The 11,421-nt window shown below is 31.8% G+C and overlaps 1 long non-coding RNA gene and 1 pseudogene across 1 annotated transcript in view; one reads left to right on the top strand and one right to left on the bottom strand.

The window, feature by feature from the left end:
- Positions 1 to 11,421, top strand: part of LOC103681337 — a 154,671-nt gene that overhangs the window by 81,153 nt on the left and 62,097 nt on the right. Inside the window, exon 3 of the long non-coding RNA XR_573264.2 lies at positions 528 to 645. This is a non-coding gene — a long non-coding RNA (uncharacterized LOC103681337). The remainder of the gene's footprint in view (positions 1 to 527; positions 646 to 11,421) is intronic.
- Positions 5,103 to 5,203, bottom strand: LOC121105673 (annotated as a pseudogene).

Raw genomic sequence — 11,421 nt, forward strand, 5'->3', positions numbered from 1 at the left:
TTATTTGTTATAGGAAGGCAAAAATATGAAACTCTCAGTTGATTTATTGACTATGATAAATACATTTTTTGTCACTAAAATATGTTGGGAAATTTGAGGATCTACTGTGTTCATAACTATAGGACACTAATTTCAACAAAGTAAAATATGTATCATAAGACAATAGAATTCTTGTTCTCAGTAGTTTATCATCTACATGAAGAACTTAAGTATAACTAATTTAGTTCATTACCAGTGTGTAGAGTGCATGGGAATCAGAATGCTTTTGAATAGGATAATATCTGAAGTAGAAGTGAATGATGAGCAATTCTTTAATCACTCTTTGTTCATATTTCTATACAAAGGTTAATTTCTTGAATAAGGTCTTCTGCTTTAATAGATAGTAATTTCAATGAAAATAATTTTGAATCATTTGTTCTCTAAACTATAAACTATAATTATAATTATAAGCACTATAAGTGTAATTGAAAGCATTGCATTGTGGTACAGCAGAGCCTGTAGTATTAACTGAAAATGATCTTTGACAGTGGGACTTTATAGAAGAACTGCTGCTGCTCCCCTTCAGAACCCTCCAGTAGTTCCATCTGTTTCAAGTGACTCTACTCCTCGTGTCTTCAAGAAGAGTCAACCTGTCTGCAGTTAATGGTGAGTGAAATTGAAATAAAATTAAAATTCCATTAAGGTTTTAGAATTAGGCACCTAATTTCTTTTTTTTTTTTTTTTTATACGAATGTCAACATGCATTGCTTTTGCTAGAGCACTATTCACTAAGATCCTGACAGCACGATGATCAGAGTATTTTGGTCTTTTACTTCGGTATGTTCTGTTTTCCATAATTTTGTCACCAAAAACAATCTGCATAAGCACAGAAACAATTATGACAGTTCTATACTATCTGCATTAAATAATTAGTAACATAAATTTGCTTCAGTCTGGATTTCCTTTTATGAAATACATTAAATACTGATAAAATTCGATTTTAACACAGGCATATGAGACCTCTCTTGGTGGTGAATTTCCAGTTACACAGGACAATATATTCAACCATTCATTTGTTTATTTGATAAGACTTACTCATGACCTATTATGAGTAAATGATCATGACAGACATCGAGAAAACAGAGTAAGTGCAACTTTGTATGTAGTTCAAGAAGCGGGCAGGACAACCACTAGTCACAAAACATCATGACAGATATTTACAGATTTATGCAGCAAGTGATGTGAAAGCACAGAAAGGAACAATTGATCATATTTGGGAAATCAGAGAGAATTTCATATTCTGTGTATGTGTGGAGAGGTGATGTTTGGATGTGTGATAAGATATTCTCCAAGTGAGCAAATGAAGTTGCATTGGTGAAGGAAAAATGTAAATTGTAGCAGTAATATGTAGTGATTCAGAACTTGTAGTTCAGGAATGTGACAAATTTAACTTGAATTCCAGTTTTCTCATTGAGTAAACTTTTGTGATCTTGACGAATTACTTAATTTCCCTGAAGATAAATAGATATAAAAAACAATACCTATCTCTTAAGACTTTTATGAAGATCAAGAGACCTACTTATAAAACACCTAGCAGCGTGGCTAGCTTTGATAAATAGTAAGTGATAACTAATTACTGAATTTTATATAGGGTTGAAAGTCAATGAGTATCATTTACATATTGACACAAATAGAGAAATAGAAAGAAAAATGTGTTTTTTTTAAGTTGAATACAACTTCTAGAAGAATTAAAGATTGAGTGAAATGTCAGTACCCCATCAAATAAAATCAATACGTAATAATAAATATAACAAAAATAATAAATTTAGTTGTACACGAAAATGTTAAAACATTATAAAATTATATAAGACAATGAAGCTCAAACAAAGCAATCATGCAGTCAATGTAAGTTATACTCTCCTACTAAAGACAGATATATTTAGATGGTGTCAGAAATTAAGATCCAATTAATGCTTTATAAAAGAAATCTATGTGAAAAGAACCCACTAGATTTCTAATGATAAAATGTATATCATTTGAACAGAAATAAAGAAGAACAGTAATATAAGATGAAATAAAATTTAAGGACAAAAACATTAAAATAGAGTATTTTTATCTTGTATGCACATTTAACCAGTGATTATTGATGACACTACCTATGAGTGGCCTTTTTATGTGGACTGAGTTTCTTTAGGAGCTCCAAGAGTAAGCATCCTAAGAAAAAGAGCCAGGTAGAAACCAGGCCACAGTTGATGACTAAGGCTAAGTAATGTCTCATTATACGAAAATACCAAATTTTGCTTACCTAGTCCTGCACTAGGTTGATTCCAGTGTTTTGCCAGTATAAAAATGCTGTAGTGAATAGCTTTTGTGAACAGGTATAAGCATGTTACTGGGATATATTTCTGGAAATGGAATTTCTGCAGCAAATTTTATGTTCATATAAAATTTTGAAACATACATGTTTTAAAACCATTGACATTTTGGGGGCACCTGGGTGGCTCAGTCAGTTAAGTGTCTGCTTTTGGCCCAAGTCATGATTTCAGGGTCCTGGGGTTGAGCCACGAGGGAGCCAGCTTCTCTCTCTCCCTCCATCCCCCACCCCCATTCGTGCTTTCTCTCTTTCTCTCAAATAAATAAAATCTTTTAAAAAAATTGTTATTTTCTTTTATATGTATTGTCTGTGTCTTCAGTATATTTGTCTCCTTTTTTTGATTTGTTGCAACTGATTTACATGTTGTTTTGATTTATGAAAATTCATGTTGAGTTATGTGGTGCATAGATATTAGTAACTATTGTATCTTCATAACAAAGTGCCATCCTTTGTCATATTTCAAAGGCCTACATTTAATTTGTGTTCTATTAAGAACGTGACCCTGTTTTCATTTTGTTGGTATTGTTGTTGTCCTCTTTTTTATCTCTAAATTTTGTAACTACTTTATTTTGTATTCAGCATGGTATTAAGTTTTGCTTTGGAATTCAATTTAATTATTTTTTTCTTTTAGTAGACACATTGAGTCAGTTTACAGTAATTATCAAATTCAGTCTTTGTTTTATGATATGTTAGTGTTTTCCCCTCTTAAATAGCCTTGTGATTTATTTTCTTTGTTTCTCCATCTATTTCTTCTTATAATTAGGAAGAATGTGACTTCTTAGTACTTTCTTTTTCAGCTATCACTTTATAAAACACATACGCTTTCATGTATTTATTTCCTACTATAAATTCCCTACTGTGACCAGTGATAAAAGTAGTATAATTCATTTTCTCCTCCTTTCCGTTCTTTACACATTTTGATTAATGGTATTTCTTAATTGATTCTTAGTTCTAATAATTGAATTATCAATTATAAATGATATATTTTGGTACCTTAGATATAAAATTAGAGGAAATTCAGAACTCCTACACTATCTTACACCCTTTTCTGTTCCACATCCAATTTTTATGACTTTTATAAATTTCTACCTTGTCAGAGAATATAAAAATATATACTCATCAATCCATCCTAAGTTTGTTTTATTTTATTTCAGTAAATTCATAATCATATGTAAATCCTCTTGCTGTATATTATCTTTTTTTTATTGTGGTTACAAATTTATTCCATGGTTTCTAAGAAAATCCTACAAAGTGGTACTCATGGGAACAACATTCTTAAGTTTTTTCAGGATCTCAGCTATCTATTTTTCTCTTTATTTTCAATTTTTTGTCCAAACTAGAGCACTTTGTATTGAGAATGGGATGCTGCTAATAACTATACCAGGACAATGGGTTTCAACTCAACTGTATCTCAAGCTAATAAGGATGTATAGGATTCCACCTGATAGTCAGTGTGTAATTTTAATATACACATTACAATATTATCTTTTTTCTTAAACAGCAATCTTATTTTCTAACAGTTCTTTTTAAATTTTATTTCAGAAATAAGAAAACATATTCTGCAAGCTATAAATGGTAAACCTAATAAAAGTCTGATAAAATAAGTTTTTTAAATTATATTTTAGAAAAATGTTTCATTCCATTATTTTACACCCACCCTCCAACTTGAGGACTACTCTTGTATATACGTGTTGGATCTCCATTTTCTTTCCTTCATATCTGTATTTTTCCCCTAAATTTAAAAATTATTCATATATTTCCATCTTATTATTCCTAGGTTTATTATTTTTATTCTCTTTCTTGTATTTTTCCACATTGTCTCATCTTTCTTATGATGCTTCCGGTTTTGCCATCATTTATATTATAAATTTTTTTTTTTCTTCCTAAACTTTCCTGAACTCTGGTAGCTCATACTCAGCCTCTTATGCATATCTCTTTTCAGGGCACTTGTGTTTCTACTTTGTGCTTCCTCTATAAATACATAAATGATTATTTAATATGCCCCCCCCATTTATGGTCATTTGGGTTATTCAGTCATTTGGATTATTCAGTTATCACAGTAACATTTTTGTGATAAATATTCTTCTGGTATTAGTTCTTCACATTGTTTCTCTTTTTATTTGGATAGTATATTTCAAATCATCTCTTCCTTTTTAAAATAATACACATCTTTGAATCCATTGAGTTTTCCCTAGAACGGTAATTTGTAGAAGGTTATTATAGAAATCATGCCAAGTCTTGCTCTAGGCTAATTTTTTTTCCCTTGTGACTTAGGAAATTATATGTGAGTTTTTCACTTTTTACTTCATTCTAGACAATGGGGACAGGTAGCTGTGGTAATAACAAAACATATTGTCTTATCCTAACTTTTGTATTTCTGTGAAATTTCTGCATTTCGTTCTTATCTTTAATGTATATTTTCACTGAATATAGAAATCTTCTTTGAGAGATTTCTTTAAAACGTTTTGTAGATGACATTCCATTATCCTCTACCTCCTTTTTTTTCTAATGAGAAATCAACAGTAATTCGTATCATTGTTCTCTGATGTGCGATGTGTCTTTGTTGTCTCCTTTCCACATTTTTCTCTTTATCCCTGGTTTTCCTCAGTTTGATTGTAATGTATCCAGTGAGCTTTTCATTATAATTATCTTGGTTGGCATTCAAAATTATTCATAAATAATTATCCTAGTTGGGGTAATTATTTTTGTTTTTTGAACTACATTTGGAAAATATTCTTTTTTCTTTTTTTTAAATATGGAGTGCGTCATGAAGTTGCATGTCATCCTTGCACAGGGGTCATTCTAATCTCTCTATCATTGCATTTAGAAAATATTCTGTTATGTATCTAATATTCTTTCTTTATTCTCTATCCCTTTTCTCTATCCCCTTAGATTCCCAGTGCATATGTATTGCACCATTTGCATATGAATGGACAAAGCGTATGAATAGATAAAGACATAACATGCAAAATGTTAGTATTGTACAAAATAGCCTTTAAGGTGAAAAACATTAACAGAAAATAATGAGGATTACTTCATAATAATAAAAATTGTAACTTACCAAGAACTAATAATAATTTTAAACTCTACTCACCTAAAACCATAGCCTAGGAGTGTATAAATAAAAATTTTCATAACTACAGAGGAGAGAAAAAAATCTCAAAAACATAGTGTAAAATCTTTAATATACTTTATCCAGTATGTGACAGAAAAACAAGACAAGAAAACAAGCAAAAACATTATTATTAAACAATTCTCTTAATTTCTGTTAGTACTATTTTATCTTAAAGTCTGTTTTTTCTAATAATATATCTACATCAGCTTTCTTTTGCTTAGTATTTACATACTGTCTCTTTATTCATCCACTTACTTTCAGTCATTTTATATTCTCATATTTTACATTTGTGTCTTTTAAACAATTTACAGTTGGACTTTTAAATCCAATCTCAAATATTGCCATTCTAATTAGTGTGTTTATTCTATATATTAATATCATTAGTCATGTTAGTTGTATATTCACTATTTAACTTTTGTTTTCTATTCGTTCCACCTGTTCTATTTCAATTTTTTCTTTTATGTTGCTTTTAAGATTTTTTTTCCTTGTTTATATTTTTAAAAAAATCTCGAATGTACCCTTTCATTTAGCTGTTGTCATAGTGTAATAGTGAGATATAATAATACTTCTACACTTGTTTGGTGCCTCATTCCAGACACAGAGCTCCTAAAACCCTTGGAATTTCCTGAGTGACAGGAGTAGATTTTGTTATGCATAGTAAGACTCTTTCAGCCATTTCTGAGTTTATGCTAATAAAATAACTCTCAGTGGGCCCCTAGATAGCTTCAAGATGGGGCCTGGTTGTCAGAAGAACCAAACAGGACCTGATCTCTGAGATTTGGTTAATCACCAATGATTTAGCCAATCACGACTATGTAATGGAACTTCCATAAAACTTCCATAAAAACCCTTAAGAGTGGTTTTTAGAGAGCTTCCAGGTTGGCAGGCATATTGAGGTGCACACCTGGAGAGAAGATGTGAATTTTGTGCCTCTTTGCATATGTGTCCCTATGCCTCCTTCTTGGATTTGGCTGTTCCTGGGTTATATTTTTTATAATAAACCAGTGATAGTGTGCAGAGTCTTCCTGAGTTCTGTGAGCTGTTATAACAAGTTACTCAACTGAGGAAGGTGTTTTTTTTTTTTTTTTAAGATTTTATTTATTTGACAGAGAGACAGCCAGCGAGAGAGGGAACACAAGCAGGGGAGTGGGAGAGGAAGAAGCAGGCTCCCAGTGGAGGAGCCCGGTGTGGGACTCTATCCCGGAACGCTGGGATCACGCCCTGAGCCGAAGGCAGACGCTTAACGACTGCACTACCCAGGCACCCTGAGGAGGGTGTTTTGAGAACCCCCAATTTATAGCTGATCAGTAAGAAGTAGGAGAGGCCCAGGACTTGTGTTGACATCTGAAGTTGGGGACAGTCTTGTAGGTCTGAGTCCCTAAACTGTGGTGTTTGCCTTAAGTCCAGTAGCTGGTGTCAGAATTTAATTGAATTGTACACCCATGGTGTTCAGAGTTGGAGAATTGGTAATTAGTATGGGAAAAACCGACTCATCGGTGTCAGAAGTATTGTGTATAAAAACAGTTCATACACAGAAGTTACAAAATGTGTACAAAACTAATTAACGTCTAAAGTAAACCAAACCCTAACAATACTCCCCTCCCCCCAAAGAAAGAACTGTAAACGTTTTATCTGTACAGGATCTCTCTTGTTTACTGTTTTTTTTGGTCATGTTTTCTACTTTTTTGTCTTCTTTGACAAATCTTGGTGATGTAAGAGAGGGACCTAATTTATAATGACTACCCTCTCCCCTGGAATTCAGCTTCAAGAAGGAATGTTTGTGATGTTTTCTAGGAAGGTCCCAGTTAATATTTTTAAGCAATAATTTAATCCATAACTTTCTCACATATGCATATCAATTTCTACATTGTGGGAAAGCCCTGTCAGGCTCACTCTTCGCTGTCTACATTAAGTGTCAGCTCTTCTGAGGAGGCTTTTTCAACCACAACTATGCACAAAAATCAATCTCTCTCCTTTCCTCCCCATCTCTCTCTTCCTTGTGTGTGCTCCTAAGTTGTCTCCACAATTAGGTTAGTAGCATAAGAACAGGGTTCTTTTATATTCATTTTATTTTATACATGGTTTATATATATTTATTTCATTGTACACCTACAGCAACTAGAAAAGTGTACAGAATAAAAACATTCACTATCCCCTTACAATAACATTTTCTACACGAGAACATGGTTATGATGAAAACAAAATAACATTTTTGATTATATTCACTTTATGCTATAATTTATAGTGATCTTTCCTGAACATTAGAATATTGTACTTCTCTAGAAAAAATGAAAAGAATACTTGGAGGTCAGCAAAAAAGCACATTCATATGGATAAAATTCCAATATTCATTAGGTTTTTTTAAGTACAAAGACTCATTTTAATTTTGCTGTGAATGTATATGGTACTCAAGTATATTGCATTTAAGGTACTTCACAGTTCAACATGAAAATGTCAAGTTATTTTGGAGCTCACATCCTTCTTGAAGAAGAGACAACAATTTTAATCCTATTATTTTGGCATTTGTTCTTGTCATAATAATTTCATGAAGCACCTTATACTCTTTCCTGTGTGTGATTTCTTGCTAACTGAAACAATAGATTATAGTTTGACAAAAGAATTTTTTTTTTCAATCGGGGTTCAGTTCACTTTAAAAGAAAATTGCTTTTATTCCTTCCTTATGAAGGAACCTATGATGTTTGAAGGTAAACAAAATGACCTAGTAGAAAATATGTCAGTTTAGATCTTCAAGATTTGTGATTGAAGATGTCATACTGAATTTTCAGAATATGATGGAAACATTGATTCAAATATCCTCCAAAAATGTCTTACCAAATTCACAAAGAAGCAATAGTGTGATGAGGTATTTTTTTATTGATGAGGTATTTACAAAAGGAATTTATATACCTGGTTAAATTGCTTAGTAAAATGCAATGTTAATACAACTCAAGACACTTTTACTTACTTAAGAAATGAATCCTATATTTGTATAGGTAAAGTGGAGTTATAAGTTTTGAATTGCAAATCATAAAACTGGAGAAGGTTTAATTTAAATAGAATAGATCAACTAGTCAAACTCTTGAATTTAAATAAGGACAAATGGAGGCTTACTGTAGATAGCAGAAAATATAATTAATGGCTTAAATAAAAGTTTAAGAATTAACCATCATTCTTTTATTTGTTTTATTAATAGAAGTATTACAGTGCTATTTACATTTTAAAAAGTTCTTGATTTAGAACCTTTTAGAAGTGGAAAGACACATCTCTGACATTGGTAATAGATACTTCCTTCTATTGCAGAAACTGCATCTGTATATTGTTTCTTTTATTTAAAATTTTATATATTAAGCATGTAGAAGAGAATAGAGAACTTGAATATGATCATCTGTGTACTCAAGTTAAAATTTCTCCCCCTTTATTTCAACATCTAAATATTTGGGGAATAAAGCATCACACACTTGCTCCCAGGGCCTTTGCATATTATTTTTTCATGTTGTGGACTGCCCAACCCTAGCATGCAGCATTTACACTGAAGTCTGAGTGAAGTGGTGGCCCATGGATCCTACAGAGCATAACCAACAGGAACTCAGTCAACCTTTCTTCCAAGAATTAATTATTATTCTGTATTTACATTTATATAGTTTTCAATCGTGCTTCATACGTGCATCTTGCATTTGTCGAACCGGAGTTCATTGGAGGTCTGAAGCAGAATTACCTATTTTTTCTTGAAGTATAGTCTTCAGCCACTCTGTAATAAGATTCTCTTCTCCTACTCTCAAACCTCCATAATTAAACTCATTTAATATTTTTGGATTCCTGAGATAGTTTTGGTAAGTTGTATCTGTTTAGAAAAAAACCCACACATCTGTAACAATTAATTTACAGCAAAGGAGTCAAGCATACTCAATAGGGAAAGGACAATTTCTTTAATAAATGGTGCTGGGAAAAGTGGACATCCACATGCAAAAGAATGAAACTAAACCACTGTCTTACACCATAAACAAAAATGAAATCAAAATAAATTAAAAATTGAACAGAAGACCTAACCATTAAATTCCAAGGGGGGGTGGGAAACATAGGTGGTAATTTATTTATTTATTTATTTATGTATTTATTTATTTATTTTTAGAGAGAGTGCATGAGCAGGGAGGGGCAGAGGGAGAGAAAAAATCTTAAGCAGGGTCCACACCCAGATAGAGCCCCATGCAGGGCTCGATTTCACAACCCTGAGATCATGACCTGAGCCAAAATCAAGAGTTGGACACTTAACCAACTGTGTCACCCAGGCACCCTGTTGGCAATTATTTTTTTAATCTGACACCAAAACTAAAAGCAGCAGAAGCAAAAATGAGCATGTGGGACTACATCAAATTAAAAAGCTTCTGCACAGCAAAGGAACCATCAACAAACTGATAAGGTAGCCTAGGAAGAAGGAGAAGACGTTGCAAATCATGTGTCTGATAAGGTACTTATGCTGAAAACATGCAAAGAACTCATGCAATTTAGTAGCAAAAAAAATCTTATATAAAAACAGGCAGAAGATCTAAAATGACATTTTTTCAAAGAAGATATACAGGTGGCCAACAGGTACATAAAAAGGTGCTCAACATTATTAATTATCAGAGAAATGCAAATCAAAACCATGAGATATTACTCCCAGCTGTTATAGTTATGTTCAAAAAGAAGGGAAATAACAAGTGTTGGCAATGATGTGGAGGAGAGGGAACCCTTGTGAACTGTTGTTAATGGGGATGCAAATTGGTGCAATTACTATGGGAAACATTGGGTATGCCTCAAAAAATTAAAAATAGAACAACTACATGATCTAGCAGTTCCACCTCTGGGTATTTACCTGAAGAAAACAAAAACACTAATTTGAAAAGAAAAATGCACCCCCACGTTTACTGCAACATTATTTACAATAGCCAAGATACGGAAAAAAAAAAACAAAACAAAACTGTGTTCATCAATGGATGAAGAAAGAAGGAAAATGTAGTATATTAATACAATGGAGTATTAGCCATAAAAATGAATTAAATCTTGCCATTTGCAACAACATGGACCCTGAGAGCATTATCTTGAGCAAAATAAGTTAAACAGAGAAAGAAAAATACTGAATGGTATCTTTATATGTGGAATCAAAAATAATAATTAAAAAAACCAGAAAAACAAACTCATAGATACAAAGAATAGATTGGTGGTTGCAAGAGGTGGGGAGTAAGAGGAATGGGAGAGTTATTATTTTTTTTTTTAATTTAAGTAAATTGATAAAAATTTTTAAAAACCATAAACAATGGATTTAATTTTTTTTCTAATTTAATGCTTTAATGATTCATACTGGATTTAATTCAACTACTAAATGAGGCAATATATCTGTGGTGCTTAGAAAAATGCTTGGCAATAGTAAGGGCCTTGTAAATCTTAGTTACTATTGCTATTACTATATAATTTTTAAAGTATCTGAGGCATCAACAATTGGTAATTATGTCCACTTTTTCAAATAATTAATGGTGTTTTCTCTTTTATTGAATATTATTGTAAAGCATTTTTCTGTTTTATATTTCCCCTTTATTATTTGGATTCTCGATATTATCCACACTTGACAAAACTACTTCCGAAACCATTACATATCTCTAACCTTCTTCTCAAGACCTTAGGTAGTTTAAAATATATTCATTCTTCCTCCATTCTTACTATTTTTTTGTACATTATTATAGTTCAAAGTCTTTTAGCAACTCTAAGTATAGTCAGTATTTGTTGTTTCATAAAATCAGTGTTTGCTTCTACTTAACCATCGTTTACAACATATTCGTTCATCCTTATTGTGTTCTCAATCATTCCTTTACGATTCAGTTACCTTATTTCTAAAGAATGTCCTTTCATGGGAAAATTATTAGTATAATATCTTCCAGAATTTTCATCAAAGCATATATATATATATATATATATATAT

The sequence above is a fragment of the Ursus maritimus genome, unplaced genomic scaffold, assembly GCF_017311325.1.
Source record: "Ursus maritimus isolate PB19 unplaced genomic scaffold, ASM1731132v1 scaffold_28, whole genome shotgun sequence".
Taxonomy (NCBI): domain Eukaryota; kingdom Metazoa; phylum Chordata; class Mammalia; order Carnivora; family Ursidae; genus Ursus; species Ursus maritimus.